The following is a 27679-nucleotide window of genomic DNA, read 5'->3' on the forward strand; positions in this document are numbered from 1 at the left end:
TTGGGGAAATGGAATTTGCACAGGATGCCTGTGCTGAGCTCATAGATGAATTTCTATTGTCCATTATCGTTTATATCTAATATGAACCGTTCTACACAGCTCGTCTCTAATCCCCATGCTTGTTAAGGAGCTTAAAGAGTAAAATCAGTTGATTTCAGGGCCTTTTGGAGTTCAAGGTCAAAGTGATTATTTCCTTTTTTTTTTTTTTTTAAAGGCACGGACTCATCACAGTTTCCAAAGTTCAGTTCTTTCCTGGTTCCCTAATTAGAAACCATACCAAGAGCATATCTGGAGGCTTTTATACATGAGATCAACCCCTTGCCCTGGGACCAATTACAGAAAAATAGCTTTACGCATTTCACTGTTTGAATAACCGATGATCATACATGCTGTCGTGTTCTACAGTGAAGCCACGATAAAAAACATATCATTAGCAATTTTGGTCTATACCGCCATCGTAATTTAAAGCGAACATATTCACACCGAAGCATAAGCCCATCAAGCATCACTCGCACAAATACAGAGTCATGACGTACACTTGCATGCATGAAGTCACGTGCATTGGAAACTTTTAGGAAAAAATATTCATAAATTAGAGCCTACTGTCTTGGACACTTCTCACTTTCCCTTAGCAAAACGCACAGTTTTGTGGAAAACCCAAAAAGCAAAAAAAAAAAATTTTTTTTAAAAATCTCAGTTTTAAAGTAAAACCAGATGTTTCCATAGAAAGTATTTTTTCCCATGATTTTTTTGCTTAGTTAAAACCTGATCATCCTTAGCTATATGTAAACATATATTGACACAAATTCCAAATTCATGCACACTCCTAGTATAAAAGCATAGTTACGCAAATATGAACTTGAATTACTGCTTTACTATCTTTATAGCCCTGACACATCTATCGGTGCACATCGTATAGGTAGGTATAGATATGCATAAATGGACAGGTGCAGAGACAAGCGAGCAATAAGCATGTGAACCCATTATCAGAGTATGTCCCGATGTGTAAATGTAAAACCTCCTCTAGCCAGTGATTTTCTTTCAAATTTAAGCAATATCTGAATGAGTTAAAAAAAGGGTCAGAGATTAGAAGGGATTGTTTAGGATTCAGGAGAGAGCTTTACGTTCCCCTTTTTGAGAGCTAATAAAACATATAATGCAGGAACGTCCCTAAAATGCTCTTATTGCTCCTTCTGCCCATCAGCGCTTTGGTCCCCAAGTTGCTGCTGATGTGAGCCCCAGCCATTGACCTCCTATTAACCTCTGTAGCAACCACAGATATTTAAATGAAAGGCACACCGTGGAGCGATGCCTGATCTGGTGAGAGACAGAATCAGCTCTGCTGGGCTTGAGCCCACATCCGAAGCAGAGGGTGCAGGAGGAACCCAGGGAGTCCTTCACTAAAAGGGTTCTTCCATGGCACGAGCGCGGGAGACCTTTGCAAGGGCCTGCTCTATCCGGAAGCGTATTAAGAATTCAGATCAGGCAGTATCAGCATTTATCAGACATTTAACTTTCAGGAAAGTGCTGCCTAAGCGTGACTTCATAAGTGGCTCCAAGCTCTTGAAACGCTGCTGAAAGCCTAATGGAGACGGCTCTGTTACTTTCACCAGCCTCGTTCAGTGCTTTACCACAGGACAAAACACTTGACTTTTTTTTTTTTTTTTTCTTTCTTAAAGTCCATAATGAAGACCAAATACCACTTCTTCCATTAATTAGCATGGCTAGAGAGTCACAGACCCCCTTTGATCCTTTGAACTGGTGCTGATACTCAGAGCCTACTGCATCTAAGCCTCTAAGCCATCCGCAGTATCTATCCTCCTCCTTCTCTGCTGCGCACAGCTTACAGAAAAGGGTTGATACTAGGTCAATAGGGTCAGGATCTGCTGTAATCCTGCAGGAGGGTTCATGATAGAGCCTGAGTATATCAAGCAAAAAAAAAAAAAAGTTTAGATTACCTCTCACACAGATCTTTTTTTCTGAAGTGATTTGCCCCCCAGGTTTCACAGTTACTCCCAGGGCAGGGCATCCTAAAGGAATACCAAAAATGATAGACTCCACAGCCATTGTGGCTATTACCAAAGGAAATTCAATCTCATAAAAGAACTTAAGTGGCCCATAAAGCCCTCTTCAGTGGTAAAAGTTTCACAATATTAAAAAAAAAAAAAAGTTATCTGAGCAGTGGAACTAATGATGCCCAGTTTCTTCAAACACGTGCTGCACATTGCCTGAACCATCAGCACACAACCCTCCATGCTGCCTCCCTCTCCTTACCACCCCTTCCCAGACCCTTCTCGCATCACCTCCCTCTTCAGCTCAGTGAAGGGCCAAACCCGCGGCGGCTGGCTCAGACCGACCTCTAAACCATCCGATCCGTACGTCTGCACTGCCTGAGTTGTCTTTTCTTCTAACTGGAAAACTCACCCCTCCACCAGCTGCCTGTTCTCCAAAAGCATTTAGTATCGTAAGGCTAATAAACACCTCTACCCCTGTGCCGACTTTTGCTGAAACTAACCGGCAAGTTCAAAACTTACGGGGGACAGACTGACAGATGGAGGGACAGAGTCAACGATATGTTACTACATATTAACAGGTTCTTCCCCAATGCCATTTTAGCTTAATTACTCGTATCAGCACCTTCGCAACTAAACAGATGAGTTACATCATGGCCAAAAGATCATGAAATAGGACCCTTGTTGAACCAATAAGGGGAAATGGGTAAAGGAGTTCATGACCTTCAATTTGAATCAATCTTTACCAGATTTTAAATTCAAACAACCATTAAAAGTAATTCCAAACAGATTTTATCTGTGACTAGCATGCCCAAGAGATGGTATTTAAAGTACCCGGTCACTAAATTTCTTAGTGCTTTATAAATCAGTATCAACACCGTGAATTACTTCTGAAAGCAAACTTGGCTTCTTGCAAATTCTGGGACCAATTCTGAAAACGTAGAGATGTTTCTGCCCGCTTACATCAGCCCAGCAGCAAGGTTAATCTAAATGCCTGGAAATATTTACTTTTATAAACACCATTGGAAAGTAATTCAGTGAAATTACAAAGAGGAAGGGGAAATGGCTCTCAAACTACTTTCATTTCATCTTGGAATAAGGGGTGCCTGTCCTTGCCAGTCCCTTGATGTGGGGGCAGAAGAAAAATATCTATTCTCACCATGCCAGGGGCAAACAGTAGGAGACGGGAACATGAGGCGCTGTGAAGGTGGCTGTGGGGAGAAGAGGTCAGTTGGGATGGAGAAAGGCAAGAGTCCAGTCAAACGAAGCAACGAACACTCAGCCAGCTCATGTCAAAAACAGACACGTGAGGCTTGTAGCATATTGACAAATCCCTCACCACCCCAAAATGCAAGTTGCAACTTGAAAAGCTAAAGCATGCGAACGCTTGCAAAACAGACCCTGCAGCAGTAATTCCAGCCCCACCAAGCCAGCTAGGATACTACTCCTTTGCATGAAGCACAGATAGATTATTTCTGAGAAATCATCTCCCAGGGCAAAAATGCAGAGGTTTTTTCCCGGCTCTATTAAGGAAACATGCCAGTTTCAGGCTTCCAACAGGGAAAGGGAATAATAATAATAATAAAAAAAGAGTTTATAAATTATGAAAAGCGAGTTGACAGTGTGTCCTTATAAATATGAAGATTACCTATGCTACCCTCATGAATCTGAAAAGTCACAGTTTAAAAAAAATGGTAAAAACTACAGATTCAGCAAACTGAAAAATAATGGGCAGGTTTTGCTGACCAGGGAATAGTCTGCAATTTAGTTCTTTTCTTGTTTAACATTTACTGTATATTTCACCATCCAGAAATATTATTATGTTTACAGGAAAAGCCCCATTTTCCACAGAAAGGTCCCACTATTGACAATATGAATATCACAGTGAAATACAGTCTGATACCTTGGAATATCCTCTGAATCTATTTAAAGTCCCCAAGGAAAATCCTCTTTTTCTAAAAACAAAGATATTTGTTATGTCAGCCAGTATTTATCGACACAGATATATACAAGTGTGTGTGCCTGTATGAAAAAGTCAGACGTACAGTTTCTTGCTTACAGAGTTATTATTTCTGATAGCTCACCAAATCATAGCGTTAGGAAAGTTTACGGACAAAGCGATGGATCAATCAATTTAAGACAGACATAAACATGCAAATAAAAGCATGTCCTTTCTCTCGGCCGATGCCCATATACGTAGCACATTTCGCAATATAAACTATGCTGATGTCAACCGAAGACAAGTCCCTGCTGGCACTAACAGCTGATCTGGTTCTAAGTCATAGCAAGCGATCAGTTTGTGTTGACAGTCAGTAGAGCCTACAGCGTCCCACCTAATAAATGCTTTGAAACGTCAGAAGTGCCTTAGTCCCAGACTGAAATGAAAGTTTTAAGTCAGGAAAATTTTCACAAATTTAAAACAGATAAACTGCTCCATTACCAAAAGTTAGTTTGAAACTTCAGTGTCAATTAATTTTGGCAACTTTTAGAACAAAAAGACTATGTATATTTTGATTAGGAGCACAAACGACATTGAAATGGGTCACTTGATGCTTTCAAAACTCGCTCCCTGGCAATTTTCGGGGGCTGAGAGTTAAATTGAAGCTGGCCTTTTTTAGCAAGAAAGGAAAGAGAGTTAGAGTTCCCTGAAAATTTCCCTGTTACATCTGCTGATGGTTTGGTTTTCTTGGGAATCATTTTTTGAAATACACCAAGTTTTCTCCATTAGTGCTGTATAAATATCATCTCCAGTGCAGAGCCTGGAGGGAGTTCAGGAGTATGACTTAATCAGAATAACTAACATGTATTCAGAAGTTTGGTTTGGAAAGTAGCTGAGAATACCGAATAGATTCAGCCAGCCCTTCTTTGATTACATAGCTTCGTACTTTACAAGGAAGACAAGTTCTCTTTACCATAAAACTAATCTTTTTAATCTGAAAAGGTGCCCACCAGATCTGTGTTCATCTTCAAAGCCCTGTCAAATTTTGGAAGCCTGGAAATAAAGAAACGTTGTAAGAAAAAAAGGCAGCAATAATTTTGAATTATTGAGCAAGGTTACAATTTACACTTTCAATTTGGGAGATGAAAAATTTTCTCTTAGAATGATTTTCTGCTGGGAAAAAAAAAATTACTTTTCCTTAAATAGACCCTTTCTATAGAAAAAAAAAAATCTACTTTATTCCCCAAAGTTTGATTTTCTGTCAGGAAAGCTGAAATGATACTTCCTGTAAGCCAACATTGAAAGTTTGTGTCCAGTTTAGATTAAAGCTTGTGAATTAATCCCACTATGCAAAGCTAGAACTATACCTGCCATATAGGGATAAATAAGGTTAAATGCACAAAAGACATCTATAAAAGAGCTGTATCCTAAGGAAATAACCCAGCTGGAATCACACCTGAAGGATTTCATGTTCCTCTCCCAACACTTGGTAGAAGTCTGTAGGATAGGTGCAAATGATTGGGGAAAAAACCAAGGCAAAAAATTGCCTCCCAGAGAAGCAGGAGATGCTTTTGGGCACAGATTTCAGCTTCACGGCCTGAACCCTACCTAGGGGTGAACAACTTTGTCCACTGTGTCTGGTAGATCCTGACAAATTTGTGGGGTTTAAGAGCCCCTCAGCACCGATATGCAGCAGTATAATTTCATCCGATCCTTTTCCTTGAGCTTTGCTTAACACCCCCACTCCCTCCCTCCGAGGGGGGTTTGGGTCTGTCATGTGCAGTTGCACATGCCCTGATCAACTACAGATACCGGGGCTGGATAATTGAAGACTGATTCACAGCCCAGTTCAGTCTGAAAAACTGGAGAATGGGCATCAAGAAGTTGTGAATCATAGTGGTCGTAGCACCTTGTTATTCCCTTGCAGTCTTTTTGTTGTTGTTGTTGTTAAGTTTTGCTATGAAACAAAAAGTTTTGAAAGTTTTCTCATCAGAAAAAAAAATTGTTATGAGGTTTTGTTATTAAAAAAACAAAACAAACCCAAAACCCTATCAGTTTTCTACAAGTTTTTCCTTCTCTCCTAAAAATGCTGCATGAGGGTTATAAAGAATAGAACACTTCCTACAGAACTCTATGAAATTAATTAGAAAACTTACAAAAATAAGAGGTGCAATACTCAGTCCAAGACCTCATCTGACTCTGGATATACAAAGCATGGGGATGTTTCGTTATGGAGCACAGGGTCCTGGATGGAAGGGGTAGAGAACCACAGGAAGGTTCGCTGCTTTCCCTCCCGGCCACCCAGCTCCACAGCAGAAACCCGTGGGTTGCCGTGGGGCAGCAAAGGTTCTGCAGCAAATACAATTTTCTTGCTCTGCTGCTAAACCACGCAGTGACTCGGGAGATGCCGCCCAGTGCACCCACCCCAGCCTAAGGAGTTAGCCCACCATTGCGGCACCGAGCCCGGCAACCTGTGGCTGAACTAAAGAGATGGAAAAAACCACCGCCCCGGAGGGACGCGACCCAGTTTTTCAATTAGTCACGAAACTTCCCGGTGCGGTGGCCTTGCGAGTGGCTTAAGCAGGGTGCAAACAGAGGCACAGCACAATGAATGCTCCCATTGTGAACCACAATTGCAGTTTGTCATTTTATCTCTGGAGCTGTCTGGTGTTTTCCCCTTTTCTCATTTACGTACTGCACGCAGGATTTTCCATAGCGTACATTTCCCCTCCACTTTTCTAGCCCATCTCTTATGAAAAAAGCGTAGGGACATACTCTTTCCTTCCCGGAACAATTTGGTGTCACTTGTCCCCTCCGAATCGTCTTCAGTTACAGCCAGCTTTCACCCCAGCCTCCGTGAGTGGGTGCAGTAGCCAAACCGGGGATGCACGTGCCATCGCACCGCGGCGGCTCTCTGCCTGCCCTCCTCCCCGAGCCCAGCACCGCCGGGCTGGCAGATGGTCTCAGAGCATCCCACCGCAACTGGGGCCACACTCGTAGTTTGGTGACTCTCCGAATCTTGGCTGTATCAAAGCCTCTGCTTGCGCTGTGTGAATCCAGAACAAATCCCAGGGGATCAGCAAATGGCTTTTAAAAGCAACTCGACTGGCGAGTTCAGTTTTGCCTGCGTTTGTTACACGGCTTGGAAGGTGGCGTGTTTAACGTGGCATGACGGACCGCAGCCAGGGCTGCCCCGTCAGGCTGTCCTCGGGTGACGGATGCCTGGGGTGGGGACAAAGCGGGTAATTTTGGGGAAAGTTCCTGCCTTTCCACCAAAACCTACCCAGACTCCGTTCCTTAAGCTCCAGGAATTCAATAGGCTTTGGCTATGGGCAGGGGGGAAGGAGGAGGAAGTAAGGCTCCCAAAATTGATTTCATTCCAGGTAATACTTCTTACACAACAATCTGTTCCTTTCAGAAGGACACAGATTAGGGAAGTATTTGGTCAAGGGGCAGTAGAGGGCACTCCAGGCCAGATCAGGTTAAGTTTTGGTCACTTTATCTCTTCTTGTTGACGTAAAGGCTCGAGGCCATGGCCTGGGGTTTTCCTGCAGAAATGTGTTTACAAGCAGGTCAAGGACTTGCAGACAGATAACCATTAGCAAAACAACTTTTCTATTGACAAAAGAGCACAGAACAGTGCATCGGCAGATGAATTCTCTTGTTTCGTTAAAAAAAAAAAAAAAAAGAAAAAAAGAGAAGTTAAATCAAAGGGCTGCACCCCACCCGATTCTCACGCTGGTGTTTTCTAGCTTGGATTTAAGATCGCGACTTGCTCCCCATCCACTTGCAAAACAGAACTGAGGACTTGTGCCAAAGTGTTGCATTCAGTAATAAATCGAGCTGGGATTTACTACTGGTCAGCAAGCGTGTGAGGCTTGTTAACGGATTTGTTAACTCTAATTCTGCTTCCAAATGAGAAATGTCTGCGGGTCTCCAGCCTGAGGAAATGCTCAGCCTGGGAAGCTCACCTGGTTTCAGGTTTCCTTGCAAACCTCCCCGCAGCCAGCAGCCTTGCTCCCATCCCCTCTCTCCCTCCTTCCCCAGCTCCTAGCAGGTTCATCGAGAGGTTTTGCAAAAGTTCAGGAACCGTTCGAGCAAACCCAGGCCGATTTATGGGGTTTGTGCACAAAGCACGTGAGAGCCGCAGCTGCGGCTGAAGGAAACCCGAAAGGATCAGGCTGAGTTTTGCCCTGGCATTCGGTGTCCGCTCCAAATCCCCAGCTTTGGAGCTTAAAGTCAATCGATGCCAATATTTCTGTAAAAATGTAACCAACCAAAATTTCTATAGCCACTTTTCTAGCCAAAAGCACGCAAAAAGACATGATTTTAAACAGTCGTGAACACAGCAGACAAAAATTTTAACAAAAAATAGTCAGAAAAAAAAAAAAAAGCCACTCAAGAACTGCAGTTATTTGCTACCTGTCAGTCAGGGTTAGGATATAACCAGCGGGGGAAGCGGCTTCTCGGAAAGCCTTGTTCAATCTTACTGGAGGAATTTGTGGTCTATTCTGTATACAGTTTGTGGTATCTGAGTCACGACCTGACTCTAAGACATGCTGGATTTTAAATGACAAACGCTGTCTCTCTGACGGAGGCCTCGCGTTAGTCAGAAACCAAATGTGTGTGTACTTGGGAGAGCTGGGACATTTGATGCCCAAACAATAAAGCAAGCAAAACAAAATGAGCTAAGCCAACTGGAATCGGCAGAAGAGGGTTCGTGTAATTCATCTGGCAGTACTAGCGGGTTAAAATTCAGCCCGCGGTGTGAGCAACTTATATATGAGCTGGAGGGAAAGACCGGTGTGTGCCTCCGGGCGCACAACCACGTCTGTGGTTTTACACACGACGCAGGAAAAGTTAAACTATTTTTGAGGACATTCTGGAAACTGAGGGGAAAGTACAGATGGGTTAAATCTGAGTTCTCATTAAAATAGTGACTCTCCATTTGTTTTCTTTTGAGTTTCTTTTTCTTCTTCCCTCCCTGTCCCCCTCTCCATCGCGCGCACAGCCAGCCTTTGCGCTGGCAAAGTGTCAGGAGGCTCTTGCAAACTTCTGCCTGTGGAAGCTGGACAGTGTGGCATGTGCAGGCTCAGCACCAAAATACCACTCAAAACCCCTGCCTTTGCCCCAGTCCTCCCTTTTAAAGAGACAGCCGCTCTAAAAGAAGCTATTTTTTCAAGGAAGAGCTGGCTTGTCTTTATTAACCAAGACACCAAGTGCCACTCCACTGCAGCAGCATTCCTGTTTCTCCAACGCCACTTCCCTCCAGCCCCATTAATACTATTAAAAACTCAGTAACTTTTTCTATCGCCTTTGTTTAAATCATATTCCTCTATGAAGTATAGCTATTAAAAATGCCAGTAAACTCTTCCTATTAAAATGACATTTTAAAAGGCTTGATTTGAACATGGCTATGTCACTTAAAGTGGAAAAGTTTCTGTGAGTTCCCTTCCAAGCTGTTAAAGATTAGCTTGATGTAGATAAGACTATTCCCCAAACTCATTATCTGTCTTCAAAATGCACCTTAAGGACTACTTAATAAAGTCAAGGTTAGATGAAGAGTATTTCAGTGAAAACCAGTGAATGACTATTAATAAATCTGCATTACAGATTGGTTATTTTGTCTCTGTCTTTCATCTGAGCAATAGATGATCCTTCTGGGGTTTTGTTTGTTTGTTGGTTTTTTTTTTAAAAAAAAAAACCAATAAGCATGCGTTGCCTCCTTGTACCGGTCACCAATGAATCAGAGACAGCAGCAGTAGCAGAGAGCATATCAGCATGTTTACAATTAATGTGATCTACACAGTGTAAAATATTTCACAGGGAAGGGTCACATATCTCTGGCCAGTGCAAATTAAATTATGACAATTCTTGATTAGGCCAAGCTTACATTTAAAAAGAAAATCACCATGGCATTCTTTGTATAACTGCATTTTTGTTTCTCCTGAAATCATGTTTCCTAGTTATTTCAATGCTATGGGTATGAAATGTTAATCCTGCGAGCTCTGGTGCCAGATAGCAGCAAGCCCATCCAAAAGTGAAGCACTACAACTTTTTGAAATAGGATAACTATTTGGCAGGATTTATTCCCAGGACCTTCTCATGTGTTCTCCAGAGCACTGCAGAGCTGGTGTTTTAAGAGTTAGGCTGGTGGTGCAGCGTCCTGCGTTACCCAGTGCTAAGGATGGGCACAAAGCTTCATCGTCACCTGTTTCCGACAGAGCAGATCAGGAAGTTTCTGATGTCCAAGGACTGGAGTTTTATCCTGCAGCTGGTCTCACTCTGCCATCCACACAGCGAGGGGCACTATTCTGCCCTGGGTTCACATGAGGAGCTCCATCCCTACTCCTCTCCATGGAGATGATCAAGCTGCTCCAGGACACACTCGTGTGTCTCCCTATGGATGTCAAGGGGACTAATAAGGGACTACAGGAGAGAGGGAGGAAAACCCATCACAGCCAAGCCTGCTGGAAATTTGGAATGGAAATCTCAGGATTAATGCAGTCTATCTTTTAGATTTCTCAGTACCCCTACAGTCTAAATAATTATTTTTTCTATTTTTTAAACTATTTCTAGTTTCAGCTGAAAGCAGTCAACACAGAAGTTCACAGCTGTGTATGCATCAAAAGAAACCACGCAGCTTTTGCTGGACTGACTTGCTGGAAATTGTTGATTCACTCTACATGGAACAGCTCCAAAATACAGTCGGTTACCTGTCATTCAACCATTTCAGAGGAATTTGCATAACACAGATGTTTCCATATTGGCCATGCTCTACCTTACGCAGTAAAGATTAGCCTGATTCAAGGCCAGCAAAAAAACCCAAAAACAAACAAAACAAAACAAAAAAACCACCACCCAAAACTAAAAAAACAAACCACCCCAAAAATCCCACAAAACAACCAGATTTGTGTACTTAATCACTAGCTGCCCCTTACCTTTATCTTTAAGTACTTCCTTGAACTCTATGATTGTTAACCCTGGAGCACATATTTTTGAGATGGGACTACATTTTTTGGCATATATATTTATCTCATGTATTAGGCCCCTCAAAAACTTTTGGGTACATCCACAGGGATTACTGCACACAAATGAAATCGTACTCAAGCCCATGCTCAGGGCTTGCCAGATGGAGAGCAGCTCTTGTCCAAGAGTCACATACTTTATTAGCAGGATGCTCAGCCTGAGTCTCTCAGCAGGGTATTTTGCCTTGATCCGAGTAAATTTAAACCTATCCACACTGCCAGCAGAGGCAAGCCCACCATGGTCTGCATGTGCAAGTGTAAATAATAACAGCAGCAGCCAACGATTACCCTGCAAAAGCTTGGATATGCTTACAAACCACAACACAAATTTTAATGCTGAATTTAGGTTCTTCAGTTTAGGAGATTTACACATAAGTTGTGGGAAAACTGATAATTAGGAGACAGGCCCTTGCCAGTCTCCTCGTTCTACTTTCCAGATGAAATCTGATTCACTCTGTGTTTCACCTTTAGGAAATTTTTACTTCACGAAACTAAAAAACGGCAGCAAAAAGCGAAACCATCTCAGCCCTTCCAGCGCTGCCCACTCCCACTCTTGGTCAAAACACAGAAGCATGTTAGAGCAAAGACAACGCAACAGCAGCACAGGCACCGGGGCTTACAGGGCAAGATTCCCCTGCAGAGCTGGTGGATCCAAGGGAGACATCATTTTGTTACCTACACATGGCCTGACAAAAGGCTCCGAAAAAACAGGCTGAAGAAGATGTAAATCCCCCAGAAGATCAGGGGCATGACCTTACAGTAATGCTGGGAGCTGGTGTCTTCACCGCCTGGGAGAAGAGCTGGGCCACCCTGAAGTATCCTGAAGGAGAGCTTTTTCTGTGGGTGGTTGTTTTTTTTTTTTTCTACAGATAGCAAAAGATTTAAAACAGGTGAGTGGTATCATACAACCTAAACCTTTTATTCTGCATTTCACATCTTCCTGCTTTATCTAAAACTCATGCTACATTGAGTGAATTAGGAGTTCGATTGAAAAGCACATTATATACTAGTTACCTGTGAGATGTGCACTTTAGAAGTGAAGGTTTAGGGGCAGAGGAAAGGCATATAATAAAAAGTAGTGTACTTTGAAAGGTCTAGGCAATGCTGCAAGAAATGGCATTACCTCACAGTTGTCAAGGCTCAGAAGTTTTATTACCAAGGAATTTCACTTTTGCCTCTTATTCTTAAACCAGTGACCAGTTCTGGGACTGAGAGGATTTGCTGATCTAATATAGATAGTGATTTCGTAGGTTTGTTCAGATTTATATAGACAGCACCCTGGGATCAGGAATTACATTTAAAATGTAATAAAATGTTCTTGTGCACTTTTACTCACAAATACTGTACTTAAAAAAGTAAACATCAAATAATCTCAGATATCTTTCAGGAAAATGTTGACATAGCTCCAAGAGCTCATACAGATGACTGAATAGTTTTCTGAGTAAACTTAATAAACTCATATTCTTATTCTTTCAGTGTAGCATGAAGTATCACATCATAGAGAACAGAGAAAACTAAGCCATGTAATTTAGCAGAAATCTATTTTAAACATATATTTCAACATATGAAGATGGAATATAGACATTTAGGTAGGCATGTTTTTATACTACTTACAGTCTTGGGGTTTAAAAGATGATAGCAGTTAAGTTTCACTCATGTAAATGAATCAAATTCACATTGCTAAAAATTTGTTCCTGCTCCCAAAGCGAGACCTCAGTCCTTTCCCACTCAGCAGCAATGTTACAATGATTTCAAGGGGCAGGATTTGACCCCCTAATGTGTTCAGAAGGACTTTGTTTAAGTTAGTTTTAGCACAATTGCTCCTCTAAGTAGTCAAAATGATTCATCTACATTATCTGTCTTTATTAAACAGTCATTTACCCTACTGAGTCCCACTCAAGGGAATCTTTATTATTCAGACAAGCCCTTACAGTCATAATGACACAAAATATATAGGAATAGTTAATAATACTGTTATTTCTATGTCTGTGGATAAACATCAGCTGGTAATTTTATATCAACAATCCATCCGAGCAGAGACAAAAATCTATAGTTTACGCAAGCAGGCAACCCATAATAATGTGCCAGGGATCTGGTGAACATTATAAAGCAAGACAGACCCCTGGGAGATACCAAATTTGGATACTTAATGTATTTTGCCCAACAACATAAAATGGAGTCTTTCGTACAAGAGTTAACGAGACCGCTGAAGAATGAGCAAAAAAGTTGTGTCATTTAAACCCTATTGGAGTCCATATCTGTGCCAAAGCTGGTGGCATGACTGATATTATCAGCCTAAAGATCATTTAAGGACCAAAATACCAAAAAATATATTCTCTGTTCTGCAGGGGGTGCATTCCCAAATCATTGATGGTGCCAAGGCCACCTCCAGTTGAAGAACACTGCCTTTGCAATCATTTCTCCCTCAAAAGACTGCAGGTGGACAATGCAGCTTAATAATACTGGTGCGTCTCAGGTCAGAAACCAAAATTCAGTCTGAAGAAAGGCCTCGGGAAGGCCTTTTTGTGTTTAAGAATACCTACAACCCTTTGAAATTTTCATAATAATGCCAGTCAGGACCCCACTTCTGAATCAAGGGGAGGTGAAAGGGGGTTTCCAATGTAACATCAGATTGGAACCCCTTCATAGCACTAGGTGAGCATTTTCACCTCCAAGGCACATGTAACTTCGCATGTGCTGGATGCTGAGAAGGCTCTTGATTCTTCAACTCTTATTTGGTGGAACAATGTACATTTTTAAGATTTTTACTTCACTTATAATAAAGATGATCTTTTTGTTACAGTCTTGAGGGAATGGACCTCACATTTTGTGGGTTTTAAACATCTACTGAAGGACTGAAACTTTATGATTCACGAGGTTTTGTCAAGCCCTATGTTTCTTTGCAACTGTTGTTTGGGGCTTTTTTTAAGAAAAGGAAAAACTTATCATCCCTCATAGGCTGCTTCAGATAACAAAGAGGCCTTGGGATAGCCTCCAAAGGCACTGTCCTGCATCAAAGCCGTACATAATACTACATTTTGAACCTACAGCTGAAGCAGTCCAAAAGTTTGAGTGAAATAAACCCCATTTTTCTCTCTCCATCTGTTTTCCGATGTTCTGTGCCATCCCTCAGCCATGCGCAGGTGAATTAGAGCTGCGGAATGAACACTGAAAGATTTTATGGAGTATACTGCTCTTTGATCTCCCTGGTTTCTGCCCATAGATGAACACAGCAAGCTAAGCACGGCAATTAGCAGTAACAGCTATTAACAGGCTTCACAAAAGACACAAAAGGACACAAGTAGGTGGTTTACAGCACGGCAGATAAAAACAAAGTGGGTACTTTCTTTTGCACACCACTCCTCCAGCAAGTTTAGGCTAAGGGACCAGAGGGCTAACTGGCAGACAGTCCACTTCTAGTAAACAGACCTAAAAAAAAAAATAAAAAAAAAAAATCTGTGGATAGTCCCTGCAGTACAGTAAATATGTTTGTCTTGTCCTTAAGAAAATATGTTTGTCTTGTCCTTTGTACCTCTGTGTACAAAATTTTTTGGGGAAGACTATTCTTGACTTCAGTGCTTTCTGAGTTAAGACTAAAGAAATCAACACGGACATCACCATAAACACTTAGATTTCAGTGCATGAGGAAATTCAAAGGAAAATCAAACAGACCCTGACTGCTCTGTAGAAGCAATTTCCATTGACTCTATGGCCCAAGGAGAGGCTGTAATCAACAAAACTAGTTATATTTCTGGACAACAGTTTACAAGCCTGCCCTCTACGAAAACCCAAGGAGAGTACCCTAAGCCAACCTTCTGCTCTTTGGTTCTGGCACTCAGACCTCAGCATTACTTGGACCAAAGGCCTGAGCTCAGTCGTGTTTCTAGAGGTCGTTCCTTGTAGACCATTCAGCTGGTTAGCCCAGGGTGTACCCCATCAAACCCACTGCCTTGCACAATGCATCCCCCACCGCCCAGGAAACAACTCGGGGCACGAGTGCACTGGTATGTGATACTTCTGTACTGTAATTATGATAGATCACCCTGACTTTTCACGCTGTTTTAACAGTAGAAGCAGCCTCCCCCCTGTCCCCCACAAGCCACTGAATGATATGGCCACGTTTTTTTGGTGTTGTTTTGACAAACAACACACGCTGATTAGAAGAGCACCCCTATCAGATGATAGATTCGCAGACATGGTCTAACAAAATGCATTTTTCAACACAAATACCAGTCTTTAGAGACAACTCATAAGAATACTGCATCAGGGATATCTCTAAAGCTGACACATTTACAAATACATATATTTATACTATACATTTATATAGGAATAAAAAGCTGGAAAGAAAAAGGAAAAAAAAAAAGAACAAAGATGCAATAAATCAGAGAACATCTAAGGATTTTAGCCATAAGCTATTTCTTAAATCAGGAAGGAAAACATGCATTAATCAGAACATTAGCTCCAGACAGTGCAACAACATCGGGAGCATTGCTACTGTACAGAAAGTCATGAATCATTATAGGCCTACAAAACATTTATATAACTTTAACGTCATCATTGGCTTTGATCAATAACATAACACATGAAAGATAACAGGTTCATAACTTTCTCCCCCAGTGTGAACTCTGGATGTGTAAAAATCCATAGAAATAACAAAAATAATAATAAATAATTTTTACTTTTTGTCCCCCAGCAGCGTGTCCAAGGGTATCTCAAAGCAGATTAGAGACAGTGGCTTATTTTCCAGAGCCATTTGATTCCAGTACTGTGTAATCATAGTCAGAAAGTTGCGCTGCTAAGACTGGCTGATGATGCATTGAACAATTTCTGCTGTGCATACTGACCATGTCCTCCTGCCCGTGATGGTGGGTAGGTCCTGAAGAAAGAGGAAGCTAGAGCAAAGATTTTGACCAGTTGAACGATTCCTACATGGACCTCTGCGGCAGGCTGAATCTGGAGGAACCTCTGGGATTTTTAGACCCTGATGCACTCTAGAGTGTGGAAAAAGGCAATTCAGTACCAATTTCTTTTTCTCCCTAAGCTGCACCAAAAGTAAATCATTACCCATGTTTGCTAGATGAGGAAAATGAGACATGGAGAAGTAACGCATGCTTAGCAGCACAACAAATTCAGCAATAAAAGTCTGAGAGATCCCTTTTCTGACGACTAAAAATCTGGTTTTGCTGCATTTGCACATCTCATGACAGTTAGACTACATGTGTTTCCCCACTTTATCCCCTCCCTTCAGAAGTGACTTCATTCACATCCATGACAGATAAAGAGATGCTCGATGTGCCTGTTAGAGTGCTGCTTCCCTGGGCTGAGAATCTCCTCAGAAGACAACTTTATGATCATTTACTTTCTTTTCAGCCACTGACTTGAAGTGCTTATTCTGAATAAATGGAGAACCAGAAAAATCAAAGACATGGATTCTATACAAAACATTGAGCTATATAATGCCCTTTTTAATGTCCTCCCCTTTTCTTTTTGATTAATAACTCTGGATGTTGTAACTAATCTAACTTGGACCTGGAAAAAGCACTTGGCTCATATCTCTCAATTGGTATCTTTAGCATGGTGGAGATGACTGTAAATTATCAAAAAGTCTGTTAAGGGAGGAATGGGACCCTCCATCTAAAGGAGTTTCCGTGGCCTTGCTACCTTCCAGTATTAAATACCGAGTGCCTCGGTGAGGTGGGAGTTATATTTAAAAACTCTATATGCATTTATCGCAACTTAGCCTTAAAGAGACATTTTATCTTTTCCTCTCAGGGAAAAAGCGTTCTTGGATTCAGTTTCATTTAATCACCTCTTGTTCCAGCTATTGGTGAAATTTCTTATGGCATTGATTGCTTGAGGTTTGCTTTAATTCCTTCCTTCAAGAATGAGTCATGTAACGTATTCACTACTAAGACACGTTTTTGAGAGCTAGCTGGGGAAACATGATAGAAGCAGATATAACAAAGAGATACATTTTCCTTCCCCCCCCCCATCCTCTCACTAAAACACGGTATATGGTTAAAAATCTAGGAGGAATCCAGTATGTTGCTGTAACACTCTTTCTTCACATCTCATCTGCAGAACCGGGCATCTGATCGCGATGCTCCGGTTATTGCAGCAGGCATAACAGGGATTGCAACCCAGCATCGGGAGAAAGAGCACATAAAACCTTCAGAAACGTTTGTCAAGATTTCCCCTTATACTTGCAGATGTTAAAACCAGAGGCACAGAAGCAGAGGACTCAACACATATGCTAACGGATACCAAGTGCTAAAATGATTTCTAATATGAATGCCTATAAAATAAAACTGATATTTCTGTAAACACTTTTCTGACACTTTGTCCCCCCGTAAACCCTCCCTAATGCCTGTGCTTTTTAATGTTAACTTTATCTTAAAATTTTTTAGAATCGGAATCACTAATACAGCTGCTTGACAATGAACGTAGCAAATCTATTCAAAATTGTGTAACAGTTTTGACAAATACTTTTCTTTGTTTGGAAAGTGCTCGTTTTAACTAATCAACACTCATCATTATGTGTCTGGACATGCTAATCACCTAGTATTTTTTCCATTCCCTGACTGGGAGTCTGTAAGTTATAGTAAGGAAGATAAATGTGTGAGTAAACATGTGTTTGAATATTTCTCAGAGTTACTCTTGACAAAAATTGTATGTATTCGGTGATTCAAAACCATATGTATAAGTATCCACTGTCTGAATGTTCACAATAATTAATTATGTGATCCCCTCATATACACTAAATAAAAGCTGGCACTATTATTCACAAAGATTTCTGAAAACTTAATTTTGAAAGTGCAATTGAGTAATAACAAAAATATTTCTCAACAGAAGACTGAAAGTCATCAGAAAACAAATATATATATACCTTATCATTCTTAATAGATCACCATATCTTAATCATAATAAAAAGATTAAATAAGGAAAAACAAACAAAAGGTATGAGACAACTTTCCCAGCAGCATTAATGTATCAGTTGCTCAACTGTGTAAACTGGTGTAAATCAAGTTAGGTCAACAGAACAAAACCGGCTTCAGACCTCTGAGCCCTTCTTAGAAATAAGTACTTACACTTTCTGCTTATAACAACATGACTCTGCTTGCATTTTTGGGGGGGCTGGTTTCCTCCTTTGGTGATAGTGCAGTGAGAGTTTAGGAGAAGGTTTTGGGGAGGGGTTGTGTGTTGTGTTTTGGGTTTTTTTAAAATAATTATCTCTAAAATAGTCATCAACCAATATTTTTCCCCCTACTGAATAATAACATGAGAAAGGTCTAACTCTACTTATCAAAACTCTACCTTTAAAATATCATGCAGCACAGCAAGGCAGACTTGTGATATCTTGGTTTATTAAAACATATATATTAATTTGGTTATTAGTCATAGAGGTCTGGAAAATTCACTTATTGCATCAGACAGTACAGAAGTCAGTGGACCACAACTGTCCTTAATTACTTTCTCTGAATGTGATAACTCTTCTCAGTGGGTCTGATGCCCAGAGAAGCCGATATAAGTGCACAGGCTTTAACACTTTTGGGCTAAGATATAGACATTATTATTGTCCCCACTCTTTTCGCTGCTTCCCCAAAACAAGAGAAAATTAAATATGGTGTTTACAAGCCCAATAGACTGTGCAACGTTGGCCCCTTTTCATCACTGGCTGAATCGGGACATGAAATCTGTATGTCAGAATTCAAGAGGGGATTATGTCGGCACCTGGCCTCACACTCCACACAGTAAAGATTTAGCTATAGACAAAACTGAATTTTAAAAGGATGAGAACTCCCTCTTCAGAAAATTAGAAAAAAATCTTCAGAGCAAATAGGATACTTTCAGTTGAATAATTTAGTTGTTAAATATACTGTTGCTGAATTAAAATCTCTTCCTTTGTCTTCCTGAAACTTCCACAGTCACAGTGAAGTTTTTTGCAGTTTTGCCATAGGGGTGAGTTAGAATTGTGGGTTTGCTTTAAAAAAAAAGGGGGGGGGGGGGGGAGTCCTTACAACAGGAGCAGCTTTGAGAGCCACATTCACACTCTCTCTCTCTCTCCCACTCTCTGTTAGGCTTCATTTGATAGCTATGAACTGTGGATAAAGAATAAATATGGCTTTTCAGTGCCCTAGGACTCTCACCTGACTTATTTATGTCTGACCTGGTAGAACACCACTGACCTTGGAAAGTTTAATTGAGGCTGGGATTATATGGCACGGCTTGAGGCCACCTGAATTTAGAGGGTGTGACACACTTTCTCTCTCTTACTGACTCTCTCGTGTCTGCTCGGGCATGCACGTGTGGGTGCACCTTTGTTTGGGTGCACATTTGTGTACCCTAAATTGAGCTGAGCAGTGGGGAAATACCCAGTTGTAAGCCCACAGCGTGTGGTATCATGAGGGAAAAGGTTACTGTAGCCAGGCAGACAGCACGAACGTGTTAGGGTTATTTGGGGTTTTGTGGGTTTGTTGTCTTTTTTTTTTCTTTTCCCAGCATGTTTTCTCTGAGATCTTATTTTTTTTACAGTTGACTCTTAACTTTTTATAACCTGATTCTGCCTAAGAACTGAAAACTTAAAGCGTGGAGAGAGAATTATATGGACACTGCTTATTTAGACTCACTTGTACATATTGTGTTTAACATTCTTTAATTAAATTTAATTAAAGCATATGATGAATAGTGAACATTTTCACTCCTTTTGGTTTTCACAAAAGTTAGAGAGGCTTAAAATTCCCCCCCATTTCATTTAAATGTCAAGAGAGGGAGGGACAAAGGCAGAAGAAAAAGATCCGTAAGACTGAAAGGTGGAATAAAATGAAATGGCATAGAGATCTGTTAGCCAAAGAGAACTATCTTTCCCACTGGAGATTGTCCCTAGATGGATATACACAGCTCTCATCTGGGTTTCGTCAAGGCACAGGCCAACAAACATGCCGTATTATGCACGGAGCCTTTTTATGGCACAGGCTATTGTCCACTGGAGACCAAGCAGACACCACTAAGCAAACCTCACCTAAGGCCACAGGCAAGCGTCAAGCCCAAAGGGGATTCCTCTCCCATCAAATGCACTCTCCCTTTTCCAGTCTGTAACATATATTTTCCCCGTCATTCAAAGTTTATCAGTGCCAAAGCCCTGAGACAGCCTGGCTTGAGCCACACAGGTAGATGTGAACGTTGAACTGTTGGAAAGGTTAAAATATTCCTGGATGGAAACAGCCTACGAAACGTCCTCAGAAATAAAATGACTCCATGATGCTTTCAAGACCAAAATTATCCATTCTATGCAATGTGCTGCCCAGACTGAAACTGTGACCGTTTTCTGTTTGTAGGTGTCATAGGAAATGAAATGAGGAGAGGGTTGCTGTTAAGAGCAGCCGCAATTCCCCTACCGCTTTCCAACAGCCATGAATCAGGACATATTTTATTATTTTTATAGTTCTATGCAGTGATGTAAAGCTTACCTGAGTCCCTAGCAAGGTGATACCAAGATCTAGACACATTAAAATCCTGGACAAGCTGTCAATTAAATATGTGCCATTTGCAATTCATGGTCTGATTTCCAGTCTCTATATTACTAAACGCACAGCTAGTGATAATTGCATCTGCACAGGAAAATATCCAAGATGGGTGAAGAAAGCACAACAGTAAAGCTATCTGCAGCTGTCTCTCATCGTCGGTGACATCCTACAGACGTTGCAGACAAACTGGATTTTTGGAAGTCTCTGGCAAACAGAAGAGATTTGAGAATGAATAACAGACATCAAGAGGGAATTCTGCCTTTTTCTCTCTTTTTCAGCAATCCCTCTCTTCCCACTTGGTGAAGCAGCAGCGCAAGTGGCAGACCTTTCCAACAGCCAAGAATAACACCAGTCCATGCAGCTGAACTGTTTCAACAGAGCTGCGCTATGCTCCGCAAACCAGTTCAATACGCTGCACTATTGCCATCCAAGAGCCTAGCTCTGAACATCTGGGAAGCTGAATACTCACCCAAATCCAAACACTGCCACTACTGATCACATTAACATTTACGCTGATTTTAACTCAATTTCTGTCCAATTCGTCAGCTACCAGCCTTTATCATGCTCTCAGAACTACTGGTCAAGATTTCAGGATTCACTGACTTGCTAATACTATGCCTAAGTCCCTAAGCAGGCCAGTAAGGCTGTCCCACAAGAGTCTAATTAAGTCTATAAATTAAAAAAAAATATATATATTGAAAGTCTCATCATTAATCTGGACCTGTCAGACCTTCAATATAAGCTGACCTGCATTTACTTATTGTAAATGGGAAAACAGCACTAATACAGATACACCTCTGAAACACGAGAGACAATAACAACAACAAAAAAAAAGTGCCAGAAAAAAAAAAAAAGAGAAAATTTTTCTGTGATCCTTATTTATTACATTTTTAATAGAAAGTCAGTGGAGGTCTTATCTGATGTCATTTGGTTTAGGTTCCATGGTATTTTTTGTATTTGACCAAATTCCCTTATCTTCTCATTGCTTGTGTTCTGCTCTGCTAGCATCCAACAAACTGATATACTTATCTTCAATTTTATAATAAAGTTTTAGCTTCCACAGGATAAAAAAAAGAGAGAGAGTGGAGAAAGGAAAATTGTGTCCAAGATACTAAACATATCAGGCATGTGTGAGTGTCAAGGAATCCAGCAGTTAACCTTCTTCTTACTATGGAAACTTTAATTGTTAAAAGACATTTGACTCATAACTATTTTTCTTTTATTTAAACTCTTAGATATTCCTATTTATATGGTCAAATTAAGAAAACTGTTATGATCTCAGGCACTATCCAGTGAATATTTCAAAGCAAGGTTGGTGATCATTAGTTTTCTGTGATTGCAGTTAATAACCAAAGGTGAAAATATAATTAGAAGCGACAATTCTGAGGCAGGGAATATAAACCAAGGGCTAATGAGCAAGTTATTGTGCAAGTGTCCATCTCCTCTTCAGAGCTTTATCTCCCACTCTGTCATGACATTTTTCCCTTCTCTTTCTTCCTTAGGTTTCACACTTGCCATAGCTCTTCCCTACCTCCTCACCACTCATTCTTTCCATAACTCTACCAAAAAAAATGACCTGAAAATCATTATGAACAGCCATCTCCTTACTCTGCCTGTTCGTTTCTTCTGCTCACCTCTTGTTACACTTGACTTACCTTAATTTGCTGTGACCGTGTCCTTTCCTGGTTTTACCCCTTCCGCAGAGGTCCCATCTTAGGCAGCCTCTTCCCTCCCTGTAGAAGCCAAGATCTGATTTGCAAAGCAAACAAACCTCCTTCAGTCACCCATTTCCTTGTCCAGCTTATAACCATTTGCTAAGAGTTGAAGATAAAGACATAACATTTTTTGGCATTTTTGTTTTAATTAAACAAAAATAAAAGTGCAGAAATCAAAACAAAGGATTAGAGAGATAGAAGAGGACAGAGAATGAGAATATGAGTCAGGAGCCAGGTTCCCAGCTGAAATAAATCAGTCCCATCAGCCAGATTGGAGCAACACCAATTTAAAGCATCTGAGGATCATGCCCAAGGTTACCTTTATTTTGCTTTGATAAAAAAACACATCAATAAAAGTGGAAAACAATGAACATGGCCCTAGTACATCAAGCTGGGCTGGGTCTGAAGAAAGGGAGCTAACTGGCTTATTATATAGATGTTATACTTTGACAAAATGTGACAACTACACCTTTTCATTTCCCCAGTGGCCTCCAGGAGACTTAAGATTTAGTATCCTATAGAACACTTTAAGCTTGAGAAACTTCTTCTTATGGTTTCTTATGAGTCCTGGAGGCTGTGAAAGAGATTACAATGCTTTATATTAACTTCTCTCAGCTTGCGAGGGATATGCTAGTGGACTGACACCAAAGTCTTCTCCTTGTCACTGATCTGCAGAAGTGGTACATCTAAATCTACAAGTCCTTTCCCTCCAAGTCAGAAAATGAGCCGTTTGCAACAGCAACTCCACATTTTTCACAGCCCCACCAAGTTCCAGGCCAAAAGCGTCAGCATTGCCACGGCTTCTGATCTTGTGCAGCCATCAGTTTAAAATGTGCAATTTCCATGCACGTCTATTCTGGGCTCAGTGCAATTTCAATCCCCAGGACAGCCAAGGCATGGTGAGATCAAATCTGCTTACTCTGTTTTGAAGTCAGGTTGACTGAAAGATAAGAAATAAAAAGAAGAAAATGGTAAGACAGGACAAAAAAAAAAAATTCTTGTGTGTTTGCTCATCCTTCCTTTTTCGTCACCTGACAGAGTCTGGTAAAATCCATTGGAATATTTTGTGGTGTGGTAGAGGAGGAAAGAAAAATCTGCTATGTCAGGCCTTTTGAAAGGCTAGTATTACCTGCACATCATTCAGCTGTCCTCAGAGGAAAGTGCATGTGATTTTTGGTATCTGAGTGAGCACGCTGTATAAACAGATTCAGATCTCCCCAAGGTTCCACAGATGGAGATCCACAGAGGAGACATTTGTTGTGAGTCATCTGAGCAAGGGAGGTTGAGGCGCTGGTACACACTCTTGTGCTCTCTCCATTTCTCAGTTTCAGCTAACGAAGGGAATATTAACATGTACCTCTTGATACCATGTTTTCTAGAGATTCACCTGGAGCTTGGGGAATCCTTCTCAAGCCAGAATGAAGTGCTTTGACCAATTTACTGGCTACTCCTAAGTGATCTACAAGCATTGAAACAACGCTGACTTCCTCACATCTGAACATCAAAGATTGGTCCTGACATATTTATATTCCTTGTCATGATATCTTTCAAAATCATGACGTTCTGGGAAGCAGAAACATCACCAGATGCTCTTGATCAGTGCAATGAACCACCCACAACATCTGTTCTTCCCAAGATTCTTAAAGCAGCACAGGACTAGAGAGAGCTGGACCTACTTCAGCTCCTGATTCAACAAATTTCTGAGACATTTTGTATCCTACAGTGGAGACAAAATAGGGATGTCTGTGCCTACGCAACAAAATCCCAAAAGACTAATTACCATTGCCTACTGTAAACTCCAAAAATCCCACTTTTGTAAACCCTCCTCCATAAATTGGAAGTTTCAGACTTTGCACATGTGGGAAAATTTAGTTCAGAGAGGTTATGCTCTGTACCTTGAGGACATATGAGTCCTTGCATTAGTCTTTTAGGCTGAGAATTTCCTTTTTGAAGAAGTGCGAAGTGTCTGAGAAACACGTAGAGCTGAAAGACCACAGGAGAAGCACAACACCATGGAAGCATTACAAGAATCCGGAGGAAGTCCTGGGTCATGAGGCTATGAGCCGGTCCTGCTGTCCTCTTCGGACAAAGTGCTCTAAAGAAAGAGGGCAAACAAGTTTTTTTTCATTATGTTACTTCTAAGTGTGTTTACAGCATGTCTTACCTGGAGAAATAATATCTATCTGGGCCAGCACAGATTGAGGTTGCTTCTTATCTAGGGCTTGTGGACAGTTTATATTCTGCAATATATTTTCTACCACACAAAAGACCAACCTTACTCTTGAGTTTCTCCTATGGTGGGAACCCTCTTTTTCTTTTTCTCATGCCATGTAGACAAATTTAAGAATTTGCTGTGCATCCATAGCTAAAGATGAGATCAAATTCCTCTTTTTTCCTGTCCAGCACAGGAAGCCAAATTACAAGGCCACAGACTGAAATTCCCAGGGACATTTCCATACAGCACTATCGGCTTGACAGTGAAGACCCTACTACTTCAGCTAGCATCTTATGTGACCAGTTGGTCTGAAATCAGGCAAAAATCTTTTGGAAGTTTAAGCAGCCTTTTTTTATTCCCCATCTTTATGTTTTCTTGAGCATCTAAAATTTTTCAGTCCAAGAAAATGATTCCATTTGAAATATTGCAAGAGATGTCCAGTTCCCGTGAGGTTTTGAAAATGTTTTTGCATCTACAGTACATTCACCCAGACAAGCCTAAGATAAGCTTCACAACTTGAATGTCTACCAACTTATCACAATTACATCTTTTTACACTCATACTTGGATCTTCACATGTGGAAACAAGAAAAATAAACTCACGGATGAAACAAAACACATACACACATAGTTACACGTAGCCAGATATAAATCCAACATACATCATTCAGACAAATAATGTTACAGTCATAAATCCTGGCTGCAAATTTTCATGACATAAAAAAAAAGAAAAGAAAAAGACTATTTGTATTTTGAGGAGTCCTTTTGCTTTTCAATTACTATGGGACCTTGGGTAATGTTACTATGTATGTGTGTGTACATATGTGCGCACATGCACATGTACATATATCTATGCACGTGTCTACATATAGATATGCATTTCTGTTTTCTGCATTTCAGCCTTTTTTTTCTGATATTTTTAATGCTGATTTACCATCTCCCTTAGCCTACTTTCTTTTCTCCTCAGCCCACTAAGTACCTCAGTTTCAATGTATTAAGAGGCACAATGTGATTTACAGCGTTAAGAGATTTTAAACAATACATTTAATGCCACTAGGGGCCTGAAGCAACATCCTGAAGCAACAGGCTATCTTTCCCTAGGTTTAAAAGTTAAGATTCACTGGAGTATGAAGGTCAATGGGAGACTCAGAAAAGGGCAAATGGTCTGGTACGATTACACTATGTCTGAACCAAACTGGCTTTCCCAACAAAAATGTGTCAAGTAATACAGACAACTCATAGATACGAATTTCTTCCCTGTGCTTCTGCCAGTGCTATATTTGAAGAATCCTGCCAAAGAATTTAGTCCCAAACCTTGTGTTTCATATTAAATAACAGGATTTAATAAGAACTGTTTATATTTTCATGACATCAGAAAAATATAATAACCTATGGAAAAATTCCTCTTTGCCAAGCTCAAATTTTAACATATCCTGAAACACAGAAACTGAACCACAACTGTTATTGAATGACAACCCGCAAGAAAAGGTCTATCCGCAACTACTCCCACCCTTCTCCAGGACTGTGCATCCAGCCTGTGGCCCCTTCCTTGCTCACCTTTTTTCTCAGGACAGTTCGACAGCACACAAGAGGACCAGATGAGCTAGCAGTAGTCACTTCTATAGGTCTCCCTTGACCAGTGGACATCCTTGGCCCTAATGAAACCAGGACACCTGGAAAAGGGGACCAGAAGAGAGACCATAATGCAAACTGGTTTTAGGGGCAACAGTATGCTCCTAACTGCTCTCTTCCATGGGATATACCCACTCCTGGATCTTGTGTTTGTGCAAAGCAAGTATAAGCAATAGCTCCAGCACTGAGAGATGCTACGCCTATAGATACCACTGTGTGAAGTTAAACCTGAATTCCTGGAGGCAGCAGACCTATTACCAGAACACAGTAAATGCAGCTGTATGCTGCCAGGGTGGAGACACTAAGTGGCCTGCCCATCCAACAGTTGGGAGCAATTGGGAGATAAAATGACTGATTTAGGTGCTGGTCCAGTGTAACAAAAGTAGGAGATCAACACACATGATTAAAAGCAATTAGAACTCAGATCCATTGAACTTAAAGATGCAATGGAATGTTTTGACTGATGAGGAGGGACAGCTTCATTTGGGACATCTGATGAGTTTACTGTCCCAGCTGCCCATCCTACCCCTCCTTCCACAGCTATGTGAGCCATGGAGTCATTCAGTCAATCCTGAACCACTGCAGTTTACTGACGACTGTATGCAAACCAGCTGAAATTGGTGATGATCTACCATAAAATGCCGTGCTGTAAATGGCGGCGTGTCAGGGGCTGACTGACAAGCTGTACAGATATCTTTGCAGCAGAGGCAGGGCTGGAGGCAGTAGCCTCATCAGACATCCCGAGAACAGCCATTTTGTCAATCAAAGGCCTTGTAACAGACCAACACATCACGATTTCAGCGTATGAAATTCACTGTTGTCGAGAGATATGACAAGGCCTCCGAATTCATGGAGACTTAGTTCAAAATATGGCTAAGTGGGATGTAAGGGGGATGTATCTGTTGCACAGATCCCTGTGCAGAATTCCAGTCTAAGGGGTCGGTCCTCCACAAGGGAGATCTGGTCAGAGATAACACATTACCCAAACCCATCTGAACCTCCCATAGATTCTTGCTGCAAAGGAACAAAAATTAAAGTGAAACAATAAAAACAGTTATTTTCCACTCTCTGATTGTTTTCCCCTTCACCGGACACATCACTATTGACTCAATTATATAATAATAACAGCAACAATAGAAATAAGGGGGTTGAACAAAAAAAGACATATCTTTTATGTTAGCAAAAAGAACAGTTCTATCATAATATTAGACACATATGGTCCAGTGTTAGTTACCAGACCTTGAAAACCAGGAAAAAGGCATAAATAGGAAGGTTAACACAGTTCTGGCTGAGTGGGGAAATGAGAAGGCCAAATGTACATTAGTCAAAGAAAGAAAAATAATATCCCAGAAAATGAATAAGAGATAACTATCCTCAGAATAATACTATATAAATACATTTGCTGTAGGTCACATAAAAGATTCATGGCACACACATGTACAGGTCAAATTACCTTTAAATATTAAATTTCTTTCCAGCAGGGAGGAATTTCAGATTTATGCTGTTTTCATAAAGAAAAAAGATGCACCCCATGCATTATTATTTGCTGACAAATGACAGCTTCTGGGTTTGCCTGCAAGATATAGGTTAGAAACAGTCTTCCTCATGATTAAAA

The 27679-nt window shown here is 40.9% G+C and overlaps 1 long non-coding RNA gene across 1 annotated transcript; it reads left to right on the top strand.

Moving 5' to 3' along the window:
• Positions 1-11568: 11568 nt before the first annotated feature.
• LOC129210788 (uncharacterized) lies at positions 11569-17690 on the top strand. Its single transcript, XR_008578635.1, has 3 exons — positions 11569-11869; positions 13328-13444; positions 17061-17690. It is a non-coding gene; the product is annotated as an uncharacterized LOC129210788 (long non-coding RNA).
• Positions 17691-27679: the final 9989 nt, after the last annotated feature.

This window comes from Grus americana, chromosome 10 (genome assembly GCF_028858705.1).
Source record: "Grus americana isolate bGruAme1 chromosome 10, bGruAme1.mat, whole genome shotgun sequence".
Taxonomy (NCBI): domain Eukaryota; kingdom Metazoa; phylum Chordata; class Aves; order Gruiformes; family Gruidae; genus Grus; species Grus americana.